Below are 12,652 nucleotides of genomic sequence, written 5' to 3' on the forward strand. Positions count from 1 at the left end.
AACCCCATTAAAAACACGGACACAAGATCTCCACAGGTATTCTTCGGAAGAAGACATGTAGACGGCCAATAACCACATGAAAAAGATGCTCCACCTCTTTAGTCACCAGACAGCTGCACATCAATGACAGACCACCTCACACCCACCAGGATGGCTGTAAACAAAGGCTGACAATGACAAGTGTTGGCCAGGAGGTGGAGACACTGGGGCCCTCGAACACTGCTGGCGGGAAGGCAAATGGTGCTGCCACTTCGGGAAAACAGTCTGGAGCAGCGGCTCTCAACCTGTGGGTCGCGACCCCTTTGGCGGTCGAACGACCCTTTCACAGGGCTCGCCCAAGACCATCCTGCATATCAGATATTTACATTATGATTCATAACAGTAGCAACATTACAGTGATGAAGTAGCAACGGAAATAATTTTATGGTTGGGTCACAACATGAGGAACTGTATTTAAAGGGCCAGGAGGTTGAGAACCACTGGTCTGGAGGCTCCCCAGGCGGTCAAACATAGAATCACCACAGGACCCAGCAATTTCACCCCTAGCTATATATACCCACGAGAAATAAGAACACATGTCCACTCAAAACCCTGTACACAAATGTTCCCAGCAGCAATATTTGCAATAGCCAAAAAGCAGGGGCGGGGGGACCCCAAATGCCCACCAGCTAATGTGTGGAATATACCTACAATGGAATATTTTTCAACATTTACTTGGCAACAAAAATAAATGAAGCATTGACACGTGCTACAGCATGGATGAACCTTGAAACCATGATGCTCAGTGAAGAAAGCATTCACAAAGATCGTACATTGTACGGTTCCAACAATATAAAGTGCCCCGAATAGGCCAAACTCTATAGAAAGAAGATGAGGGGTTGCTGAGGACTTAGGAGGATGGAGGGGTTGGGGGTTGATGGCTAAAGGGTACGGGCTTCTTCTGGGGGGAGAATGAAAATGTTCTACAATTGATTGTGGTGATGGTGGTACAAAAATGAACGAAAACCGTTACATTCGTGAGCTGTATGGCGTGTGAATCATATTTCAATAAAGCTGTTGAAAACATGATCCCCAGCCCTGGCCGGTGTGGCTCAGTTGGTTGGGCATCGTCCTGGGCACTGAAAGCACAGGCCCAGGTTGGGGGCTCGATCCCCAGTAGGGGGCGTGCAGGAGACAGCCAATGGATGTTTCACTCTCAGACACTCCCTCCCCCTCCCCTCCCCCTCCCCCTCCCCCTCCCCCTCCCCCTCCCCCTCCCCCTCCCCTCCCCCTCCCCCTCCCCTCTCTCCCTTCCTCTCTAAAAAAAAATCAATAAGAATGTTTTTAAAAATGACCCCCAGAGCTCGCAGCAGACTCTGCCACTTGAGGAGCGTGGAGACAATGGAGGGCAGAGGGCAGGGGCTGCTCCCCGGGAGGGGGAGTCCAGGCGGGGCGGTGGTGCTGAGCCTCTGACGGGAAAGGTCAGGCTGGCGGCTGGGGGCCGGGACACCTGCCGCACGGCCTCCCGCAGAGGGACCACACGCTGCTGCGTCCCTTCCCGAGGACAAGGACGGCCTCCCACCCACACGCCGGCCAGGGACTGACTCCCGCTGTCACCAGCAGTGGACCCCGGGCAAGAGCCTGGAGGGGGAGGGAGGGGAGGGGAGGCCACATTGCCGAGATCACTCTGGATCTCCAGTCCTACCCTGCTGGCCCCCGGGGTCGGGGGGGTCCTTCCTCTGGAATAAGGAGGAGCTTAGGGGGAGGGGAGGAAGGACGAGGCCTAAACTAAGCAGAGCCCAGCTGGGGCCAGCGTCTGAGAGATCTGAATGAGGAAAAGGAGGGGGACAGCTACAGAGAGGGCTGTCCGAGGGGAGCCTGAGCCCCCCGAGGACTAGGTCTCAGGGGCCAGAGCCGGGTCTCCCCTATTCTCCCTCCCTCGAGCTGACCCCCAAGAAGAGCGGGAACAGCAGAGCTAAGGGCCCTGAGCACCTGTTCTGTGCCCCGCACACGGCCCTGAGGTAGGGCCCTGCAGACCTCCGCTGACCAGAAGGGGAGGCAGGAGCCAGAGGTCAAGTCGCTTGCCCAAGGTCACAGAAGGAAGGCTGGGCCTGGGACTAGGCCCTGACCTTTGCCCTTACCCCGCCTCCTGGGGGTGCCTGTCCTCAGCGGGGAGGCCTGTGGAGCCAGAGCCACCTTCCTCAGCTCCGGGGCTCGCGGGCCATTTGTGGCTGAACTGACGCCCCCTTCCTCTTCCCACCCAGCAACCCATGCTCCCACCCACGTCAGCGTCCCCTTGGGACTTCCCGGGCCCAGTAATGACCCCTGTCGTCTCCTCTTGTTGGCCTGACAAGCCCAAACCTTCGGGCACGGGCCGCCTAGGTCCAGCTGCGTCGGACGGCTCCCAGCTCCGTGCCTCTCCCAGAGCCGGTGCCCAGTAAGTGGTGGGACCTGCAGAGCCCGACTCAGCACTGCCCACAGGCCAGGCCTGGGCATTGGTGAGGGCAGTGAACGGAGGTCCTGCCGCAGCCCAAGGGCCTCGCTGGAGCCTCCAGGCCCCAGGTCCCACTAAGGAAAGCTTCTTGGCCGTAAGGATTAGGGTGGGTTTGCTGAAGAAAGACTTGGGGTCCTGTCCTTGGCTCCGGAATTCCACAGCGCCTGTGGCTTTGGCGGCAAGATATTAGGAATCCTCCCTCAGAAAAGGAACTAGCCTGTATCACAGTGAGAGTTCATGGTCTCTGAGGGCTCGGCACAGGCGTGGCATGGTTAAAACATGTTACACGCATGAACTCATCGATTCCTCACGACACCCTTTTGGCTAGGTTTACTATTGTCTCCCCGCTACAGAGGGAGAAACCAAGGCACAGAGAGGTCGAGGCCACACACCTGGTGGGCAGCAGAGGCAGGGCCGCACCTGGGCAGGCCGGTCCGTGCTCTCACCCAGCACACCTGCTGCTCTCCTGGGAAGGAGCCTGTGGAGGAGCAGGTGCTGTGCTGGAGAGAGGGGGGAGGTCCATCCCTTCCTCCATCTCACTCCAGCCTCTGGCCTGGCCGTCTGTTAAACCACGTCCCCTCAGCTGTGGGGGCGACAGAGATGGAGAAGGTGTTGGAAAAGGGGTTGGGAGGCAGCTGATTCCGCTTGAGCAGAGCTGTGCCCTGGGCTGCACGGCCAGAGTGAGGAGCTGTGTGACCTTGGGCAAGTTGCTTTACATCTCTGGGCCTTGGTATAAAGAGGCTACTGTAGCCTTCCTTGCAGGGTGTTTCAGGGTTAAGGGATGCGACGCCCATGGAAAAGATCCGTGTTTAGTAGGTGCTCAGAGAACGCTCCTCGCCTTCTGCCCACCGCCCTGGCTCGTCAACTGGTATTGATTGAGGGCCTCCTACTAGGATCACGTGGCTCCCTGAACACCCTCCTTCTTGGGACTCATGGGCCATAGGAGAGCAGCACACGCACTCACCACGGTGGGGACGTCTGTGTTCGTCTGTCTCCATCGTTAGGTTTGAGCGCGTCTCAGCCAGCCTTTGGGAATGTGTATTCTGTTCTGGGCCCGGAGGAGTCAGAAGTGGACAGTCCCCCACATGGACTCCGAGAAGCCCCTCCCCAGGCTGTCCCTCCGCACAGTCAGCTCGCAGGCCACAGAGACAGGGAGAAGGGGCCAGGGAAAGAGGCCGCTCAGGCCGGGGGTCATCAGGGAGGTTCTGGGGAGTGACTGCCTCCTGTCACCTGCTCTGCGCTCACCCCCTCCCCTGGGGTGGAGGGCACCAGGAGATCCTGGCTCTGGAAGAGTGGGGGAGGGGCGGGGCAGAGGGCGGTGCAGCCAGGATCGGGGAGTTTTTCCTCTGGCCCTTCTCTCCACCTCTCTCTTCCAGGCCGGCCCTCGGGGCTTCTCTTAGAAATGGTCCCGGAAACTCCTTCCCCGCTCCCTCAGACGGGGAAACAGGGGTGTGCTGGGTGTCTGTGGAGTGTGTGTATGTGTGTGTGTGTGTTTCTGAGGAGTGTGTGTCTGTGAAGTGTGTGTGCCTGTGATGTGAATGTCTATGAAATGTGAATGTGTGTGTCTGTGAAGTGTGAGCGTGTCTGTGAAGTGTGTGTGTTTGTGAGGTGTGTCTGTGAGGTGTGTCTGTGAGGTGTGTGTGTGTGTGTATGAAGTGTGTGTGTGTGTCTGTGAGGTGTGTGTGTGTGAAGTGTGTGTGTGTCTGTGAGGTGTGTGTGTGTGAAGTGTGTGTGTGTGTCTGTGAGGTGTGTGTGTGTGAAGTGTGTGTGTGTCTGTGAGGTGTGTGTGTGTGAAGTGTGTGTGTGTGTCTGTGAGGTGTGTGTGAGTGAAGTGTGTGTGTGTCTGTGAGGTGTGTGTGTGTGTGAAGTGTGTGTGTGTGAAGTGTGTGTGTGTCTGAGGTGTGTGTGTGTGAAGTGTGTGTGTGTGTCTGTGAGGTGTGTGTGTGTGTGATGTGTGTGTGTGTGTCTGTGAGGTGTGTGTGTGTCTGAGGTGTGTGTGTGTGAAGTGTGTGTGTGTCTGAGGTGTGTGTGTGTGAAGTGTGTGTGTGTCTGTGAGGTGTGTGTGTGTGAAGTGTGTGTGTGTCTGAGGTGTGTGTGTGTGAAGTGTGTGTGTGTGTGTGTCTGTGAGGTGTGTCTGTGAGTGTGTGTGTGTGTGAGGGTGTGTGTGTGAAGTGTGTGTGTGTCTGAGGTGTGTGTGTGTGAAGTGTGTGTGTGTCTGTGAGGTGTGTCTGTGAGTGTGTGTGTGTGAAGTGTGTGTGTGTGAGGTGTGGTGTGTGTGTGAGGTGTGTGTGTGTGAAGTGTGTTTGTGTGAAGTGTGTGTGTGTCTGAGGTGTGTGTGTGAAGTGTGTGTGTGTCTGTGAGTGTGTGTGTGGTGGGGTGTGTGTGTGTGAAGTGTGTGTGTGTCTGAGGTGTGTGTGTGTGAAGTGTGTGTGTGTCTGTGAGAGGTCTGTGAGGTGTGTGTGTGAAGTGTGTGTGTGTGAGTTGTGTGTGTGTGTGAGGTGTGTGTGTGTGAGGTGTGTGTGTGTCTGAGGTGTGTGTGTGTGAAGTGTGTGTGTGTCTGTGAGGTGTGTCTGTGAGGTGTGTGTGTGTGAAGTGTGTGTGTGTGAGGTGTGTGTGTGTGTGAAGTGTGTGTGTGTGTGTCTGTGAGGTGTGTCTGTGAGTGTGTGTGTGTGTGAGGTGTGTGTGTGTGAAGTGTGTGTGTGTGTGTGTGTGTGTGTGTGTCTGTGAGGTGTGTGTGTGAGGTGAGTGTGTGTGGTGTGTATGTGTGTGTGAGGTGTGTGTGTGAGGTGTGTGTGTGTGTGTGTGTGTGTGTGTGTGTGTTGGGGGACACGTGGCTCACTTCCCGAGGAGGGTCTGGAGGCGGGTGGAGAACCCCGAGGGGACGAGAGGAGGAGCATGGAGAACCTGCTTGCTTCGTTGCCTGGCCTATCGCAGGGCTGGCAGGGCAGGAATGACTCCTCCTTGGACCCAGGAGCCTCCCAGGGCCGCCCACAGAAGCCAGGTAGGTCAGTGGGGTCAGTGGTTATCAACTGGGGATGATCATGCCCCCAGGGAATGCTGGGAATGCGTCAGGGCGTTTTCGGTTGGCATAGCTGGGGAGCGGGGTGGGGTGCTCCTGGCATCCTGTGGGCAGAGGCCACGGCTGCTGCTAACCATCCTAAGTGCCCGGGGCAGCCCCGTGACAGTGATCCTGCACACATGTCAGGAGTGGCGAGGGTGGCGAACCTGGGTTAAGTGAAGGGCGAAGGGCACTCACATGCCAGGCGAACTGCTCTGTGCCCCGGCTGTCCCCCGGCTGTGCAGAGGCCTCCTGGGGGCCTGGAGGACCCCGGAAGGTGCTGGTGCCAAGGGAACATCAGAGGGCAGACACGGCGATGACGGTGACGCCTCTTCCCTCATCTCCCTGGAGGCCTCCGCCCCAGTCAGCACCCAGCTCAGGAGCATTCTCACCGCCCTCACTGCAAACCTTGCTTGACATCCTGGACACCTAGTCCCCGGGGCACTCAGCCTGCTGGCAGGGAGGACTCATACACGCGCGCGCACACGCGCACACGCGCACACACACACACACACACACGCACACACGTGCACGCACACACTCCACCCCATTATCAACAAGCCTTCCCCAGAGGGCACGGGCCCACGCCCTGTTAGGTGGGCTAGGTGGGGGCATGGCCAGCAGACACACACAGGGCAGGCTCTGGGAAGGACAGGCAGCCGGCGGAGCAGGAGTGGCCAGGAAGCCTCTGTTCCAGCTCATGTCCTGTTTCCCCCCTCGGACTGGGCATCATCTCAGAGAGTGGGGGCAGGGCTGTCCCCCATCAGACAGGACGGCTGAGGACCCACAGCTGGGAGGAACGAAGATGTTGACTGGATTCCCCGTTAGGGAGCTTCTGAGGAGCCAGGGCTGGGCTGAGGTCTGCTCCTGAGGCCAGGCCCGTGCTTCCAGGGCTCAGGCCCAGGTGAGGGTCCGAGAGGCTGGGAGGCGGGGTCTAGGGTGTCTCTGAGGCTGGCTCTGGGGCAGGGCTGAGCCCGCACAGGCTGGGGGGGCCGCCGGCTGGCCACTTACCTCTCACCCACAGAACAACTCAGTTCTGCCCAGCCCTTCCTCTCCCCATGCGGTCTGCTGTGCTCCCCGCGCTCCCCAGCCCCCACCCGCACCCCCAGCCCTGAGGCCTGGTGCCTGTGAGCCTGCTCCTGCGGCCGCCGAGGGCCCAGGGCCCAGCCTCGGCAGCACCGAGGGCCTGCTTTCCAGGCCAAGGACAGTTCTCTCTGTCCCCGGAGCTTTATTTCTGTCGCTGGGGTTCCCTCACGCCGGCCTTGTCCCCAGGCAGCTGTCACAGTGGTGAGCAGTCCCCCCCTCGCCCCAACGTCAGCCTCTCAGTGGGACCAGGAGAAAGCTCCTGTGTCTGAACCACAGCCTGTTCTCTCCCCAAGTGTCTGAGGAAGAGGACCCTCAAGGGGACACAGCCCCTTTTCCGGGGGGCTTGGGGGGGCGGTCTGCAGAGCACAGGCCTGGGATGTGCCCCGGATCCTACCTGGGGAGGACATCATTTTGGTGGCTAGTCTGGTGCGTGACAGTTGAAGGTTCTGGGGGGAGGGGAGGAAGACCCCACCCCCGCCCAGAACGCTCCAATTGCAGTGGGTTCTTAGGTCGGTGGCTCCTTTTAACAGCTGCCTTTCCGGTCTCTCTCCTCCCCACCGCCCCCAGGGGGCGCTCTGAGGCCCTCTCCCCGCAGGGATGGGAGACTCAGCACCCACCCCAGGGGGCCTCCGCCGGGTGGGCTGTCCTCACATACAGGATGGGGCAGAAGTAGGCTTACAGTTGTTCCTAGGAAAATAATACAATAATTAACAATAATACAAAAATAAACTCTGCTTTGTGGACTCATAACTGTAAACCTACTTTTGTCCCACCCTGTGTATCCAATCAGGACAAGTTCTAGTCTGGCTCCTTCAGCCCAAGGCTTGCCCCTGACACCCTAGCCCGATTTTTTATCCTGAAACTTCCTCATTTCCAAAAGCCACTCCCTGCCTGTCCTGTTGCTCCTCTCACAGAAGCCAGTGTATAGGATGACGGGCCACCCTACCCCAGCATGACCAAACCTTAACCCATTCCTTCTGCAATGACCCTATTTCCAAATAAGGGCATGTGCGGATGTCCTGAGGTAGGACTTCAACGTATCTTTTTTCGGGGGACACAACTCCACCCTTGACCTCTCCAGGTCATGGTTAGCCTGCTGGCCTGGCTGTCAGGCCTCTCCCTGGGGAAGAGGGACTCTGGCAGGCAGTGCTGCCTGTGGCACAGTTTCCTAGCACAGAATGTAGGGCCATTGAGGACGGGGACTGTTGAGGTTGCCCGGTGCTCCTCGGCCCTGCCAGGCGGTGCATCAGGCACAGGGCGAATGCTCGGGCAACTGAATGGAATCCCAGAGCCTTGTTCCAAGTGGACGGCAGGCAAGTGCTCTCTGCCTCCCTTTTAGGTCTCAGTTTCCTCATCTATAAGAATATAAATGACTAGAGGCCCGGTGCATGAAATTCGTGCACGGCAGGGGGGGGTGTGTGTCCTTCAGCCCAGCCTGCACCTTCTCCAATCCGGGTCCCCTCGGGGGATGTCTGACTGCCTCTCGCAATCCGGAACCACTGGTTCCTAACCGCTTGCCCGCCTGCCTGCCTGTGTGATTGCCCCTAACTGCTCCCCTGCTGGCCTGATTGTCCCTAACCACCTCTGCCTTGCCCTGCACCTAGGACCCAGGATTCCCTCCCGCTGGCCGGCTGCAGGCACCCAGGACCCTAGCCGGCTTCACCTGGGCTGGCTGCAGCCGCAGGGGACCGTGGGGCGGGCCACTTGTCCCTATCCCCGACTGCAGCCTGGCTGGTCCCCATTCCTCTCTCACGAGCTCATTTGTGCGTGGCTCATCCCCATTCCTCTCTCCCCAGTGTTGAGTGTCTGAGCTGTTATGGTGTGAGGGCGTGATGACCATTTGCATATTAGCTCTTTATTATATAAATTATAGTTTACTAAATTCTTTGTGTGGCAAACACTGGACTAAGAACTCTTCACTTCTTGAATCCTTAAAACAGCTCAAGGCCATGGTATCATTATTCCCATTTTATTGATGAAGAAAGTGAGGTCCAGAGGTGACACAGTAAAAAATATGTATTTGGTCTCTGCCCTGGTTCCTGACATAGAGCTCTGAAATCCCTAAGAGTTTCCTGAGGGATAGGAGCACCTTTTGTTTAATGAGGTGGCTCTTGGAGCCTTCTTGATGGCCTCAGGATGGGGGCTGTCACTAGAATGTGTAAGCCATGAACTTTCAGCCCGAACCTCCTCCTCCAGGGAGGGCCGGGGTCTGGGGACTGAGTTAATAAGCCATCATGCCTAGACACAAGACGGAAGGAAGACGAAGCAGCCAATGAAAAGCAGGAACATACAGGAAGAAGAAGAAGTGGAGGCAACAGAGAAGGGAGCTAAACCCAGCACCTGATTCCTCCCTTTGTCTGTGATGCAGACCAGGGATTGTCAACTGCTGTGCCACAAGCATTTTAAAACATGCAATACCTGACTATTTAGTCAGGGCACTGGCCTCTTTTCCCTTAGATTGTAAACAATATGGCAACAGCCAGCACAACCATAGCCATCCTATGTGAATGAATAAAAATTACACCTATTTTTTTTGTCAGGTTGGCAAAAAATTTAATGTATTTTTTTGTGTGCCGCAGAATTTTAGTAGTTTATGTGCCACGCGATGAAAAAGGTTGAAAACACCGATGTAGACACCACCTGCCTGTTAGTCGCGTAGTAGCCGTCGTGGTTATCGGAGAGAGAGAGACCACATTTACATAAGTTATAATTGTCCTATTTTACCTTCAGTTATGGTTGTTCATCTCTTCCTGGGCCTAATCCATACATTAAACTTTGTTATGTATCGGAAAACACAGACTCTATAGGGCTCAGTACAATCTGCTGTTCCAGGCACCCACTGGGGCCTCGGACCATGTTCCATGGATAAGGGGACGACGGTAGTAGAATACAGTGCACACGTTATAATGCTGTTGTCACCAGGAACCAATACTTTCATTGTAAGAGACAAAGACACAAAAAAATCAAAGAAAAAAAAATCTACCTTGCCTCTGTGATGAAACCTCCATAAAACTTCCGGAAGTACTGGGTTTGGAGAGCGTCTGGGTGGGGGACGTATCCACCTGCTGGAGGGTGGCACCTCCCAACCCCACAGGGACAGAAGCTCCGGGGTCTCTTCTGGGGTCCCTGTACTTCCTCATGGGGCCCTCCCCTTGTACCCTTCATCATGCCCTTATATAACACACTGCTACATGTAAGGAAGGTGTCCCTGAGTTCTGTGAGCCGTCATAGCGAATTATGGAATCTGAGAAGGGGGTTGTGGGAACCCCTGCTTAGAGCTGGTCAGTCAGAAGTACAGGTGACACCCCAGGACTTGGGACTGGCGTCTGATGTGGGGGCAGTCTTGTGGGATGGAGCCCTGACCCCACGGGATCTGAGGCTGAAGCCTCCATCTTATAGAAAAACTGCTGTTTGAAAGTTTAACCCTGCTATGTTGGCTTCTGTAAACGCTTGCTGGCTTGAATAATAAGGACAATAAGCCTACTCCCATTCCAGAGAGGCCATCAACTCTGCCCCAGACAGAGTTGTCAGTGCTGGTACCAGGCCAGGCCTTGGGATATGGTCTCATGGCCCCTTCCCAGCACATAAGCCTTCTTTCTCAGGAGGTCCGGAAGTCTCATCCCAAATTTGGGAGACAAAGAACTAGAAAAAGTATAAATAGGGAAGGTTTCCTCCATGTTGGGGGCTCAGAATTGGAAAGACACATTTTTCTCTGGGCCCGTGCATAATTATAATAACATGTAACTCCCCTTTCTAGCGTTGCTTGGTTTTTCTCTGGTCTTCTGTAACAATGCTATCTTCAAGGAAGACAGTCCAGAGCTGAACTGGATTGCAGGACTCCCAGCTGGTGCCTGCAGAGCTGGAGGATTGGTTGGTGTGGGAAAAGCCCCCACCTCCCCTCACCCCCCCTCACACATTTGGCATCAGCAGTACTTTGTGTGTAAAGGACACGAGTTCTCCTCTTTGAAACACCTTGCCCAAGGTCACACAGCTGGTAAGTGGCCGAGCCGGGATTTGAACCATTATCTTCTGCTGGCCCCACTTAGAGAGGAAGTGAGGTGGGCTTTGGGCCCCCTGTGGTCTCCGTCCTCCTTCAGGGATTCCACCATTCGCCTCTTGGCTCCTTTGCAGCACCTAGCATTAGGCTGGCACTCAATCCCTGCTCAGGAAATATTTGTCAAATGACAGTGTGGTAATCCCTCCTCGTGACCCGGGTTCTGCCCATGAGGAGGTGCCAGGGGCAGGGTGTGGGTGAGAGCAGGCGTTCTCCTCTATGACAGCCTCCCACCTGGGGCAGGGCTCTCCCGGGACCTTTATTCTGTCTGCTGTTGGGGCCTTACCTGGAGTTTCACATCGGAAACACTTGAACTTGGCCTTCAGCTCAGGTGCTTCCAGAAGACCCTTTAAGGCGGGGTTAGGGGAGACCCTCCCCCGAGAAGGGAAGGCATGCTGAGCAGTGAGGAACCAAGGGGTCTAGGCTGACGGTCTAGAGCCCAGGCTGAGGTCTGTCCGGGCCAGGCTTGCAGATAGACAATAGGGCTTGGCAGGCGGGTGACGATGATGTGCCTGCCCCCTGTATGGGCACAGCCTTCGGGAGCCCCGAGGGACCTTCACGAGCCCCGAGGGGTCTTCACGAGCCAATATGCTCGGTTCACAAGCACTCCGGCTGGCACTGTGCTCCCGCCCCTGGCCTGGCAGCTCCTGCAGCCCCAGGACTTTGGGACTCATTTCCCAGATCTGCAGATCTGACCTACGCCAGAAGGCCAGGCCCAGCCTTCATCTCCACTGTGCTTGGCCCACGTTTGCCCACGGCCAGCCAGCAGGAAATACTGGCCCTCCAAGCAGTTCCTTGTGCGGGTGGCTTCTCTCACCCCAGGCAGTTTGCTTCTGCCCCTTGCCGGCTCCTGGGCGATTGTTACTGCCTACTGTCTACTGTCTGCTGCTCCCACTGCTTGCGGTCTCTCGTAGACAGTCCGCAGGCCTTGGCAGACCTGTTCCTCCTCCTCCTCTGAGCTCTCTTCTCCCCTGGGAGTTCCTGGACTCACTTTCTCCTTGTGTGGGTCCTGCTGGTAGGTGGGGGGAGGGTAAGAGGATGCCAGGGCCTTAGGGGTCACCTGGTCACATGCCCTGATTTTGGAGGAGAGGTGGCTTTCCTGGGCTTGCACAGCGTCAGTGACAGAACCAGAGCTGGGGTCCACGTCTCCTGGCTCCTGCAGCACACAGTGTACACTCTTGTGCGTGTGGTCGGGGAAGGGGGTGACCACGTGGCTCTGTGGGCCTCTGGAGGATGGGCTCCAGCAGTCACAGGAAATTTCTGTTTTTGTTTTTTTTTTAATATCTTTATTGATTTTAGAGGGGAAGGGAGAGACAGAAACATCAATGAAGAGCCCTAGCCAGCAGTGGATAGAGCGTCGGCCTGCAGACGGAAGGGTCCCAGGTTCGATTCTGGTCAAGGGCATATGCCTGGGTTGCGGATACAGGCTCCATCCCCAGTAGGGGGCATGCAGGAGGCAGCCAATCAATGATCCTCTCTCATCATTGATGTTTCTATTTCTCTCTCCCTCTCCCTTCCTCTCTGAAATAAATAAAAATATATTTTTTAAAAAAGAAACATCAATGAAGAGAGAGAATCATTGACTGGCTGCCTCCTGCACGCTCCCTACTAGGGATGGAGCCTGCAACCTGGGCATATGCTCTTGCCTGAAATTGAACCCAGGGCCCTTGAGTTCACAGGCCGACGCTCTATCCACTGAGCCAAACCGTGTAGGGCCATAGGAAATTTCTTAGAGAAGGTGCATTTGAGCTGGGTCTTAGAGGATGAATAAGAGTTGATGGAGGATGGGAAGGGGCTTTTGGGGAGGGCCTTGATCACTCATGAGGGTTAAGGAACAGATGGGCTGGGGTCAGTTCCCCGAGAGTCAGCAGGACCTTTCAAAGTCCCTCCCAGGCCGGCTTAACCTTGGCCAACCCCAAACCCTCCCTGGGCCTGTGTCTTCATCCACACGACTCTGTAGGTGCTATTCACGATCATAGTA

Source organism: Myotis myotis, unplaced genomic scaffold (assembly GCF_014108235.1).
Source record: "Myotis myotis isolate mMyoMyo1 unplaced genomic scaffold, mMyoMyo1.p scaffold_m19_p_7, whole genome shotgun sequence".
In the NCBI taxonomy this organism is placed as follows: domain Eukaryota; kingdom Metazoa; phylum Chordata; class Mammalia; order Chiroptera; family Vespertilionidae; genus Myotis; species Myotis myotis.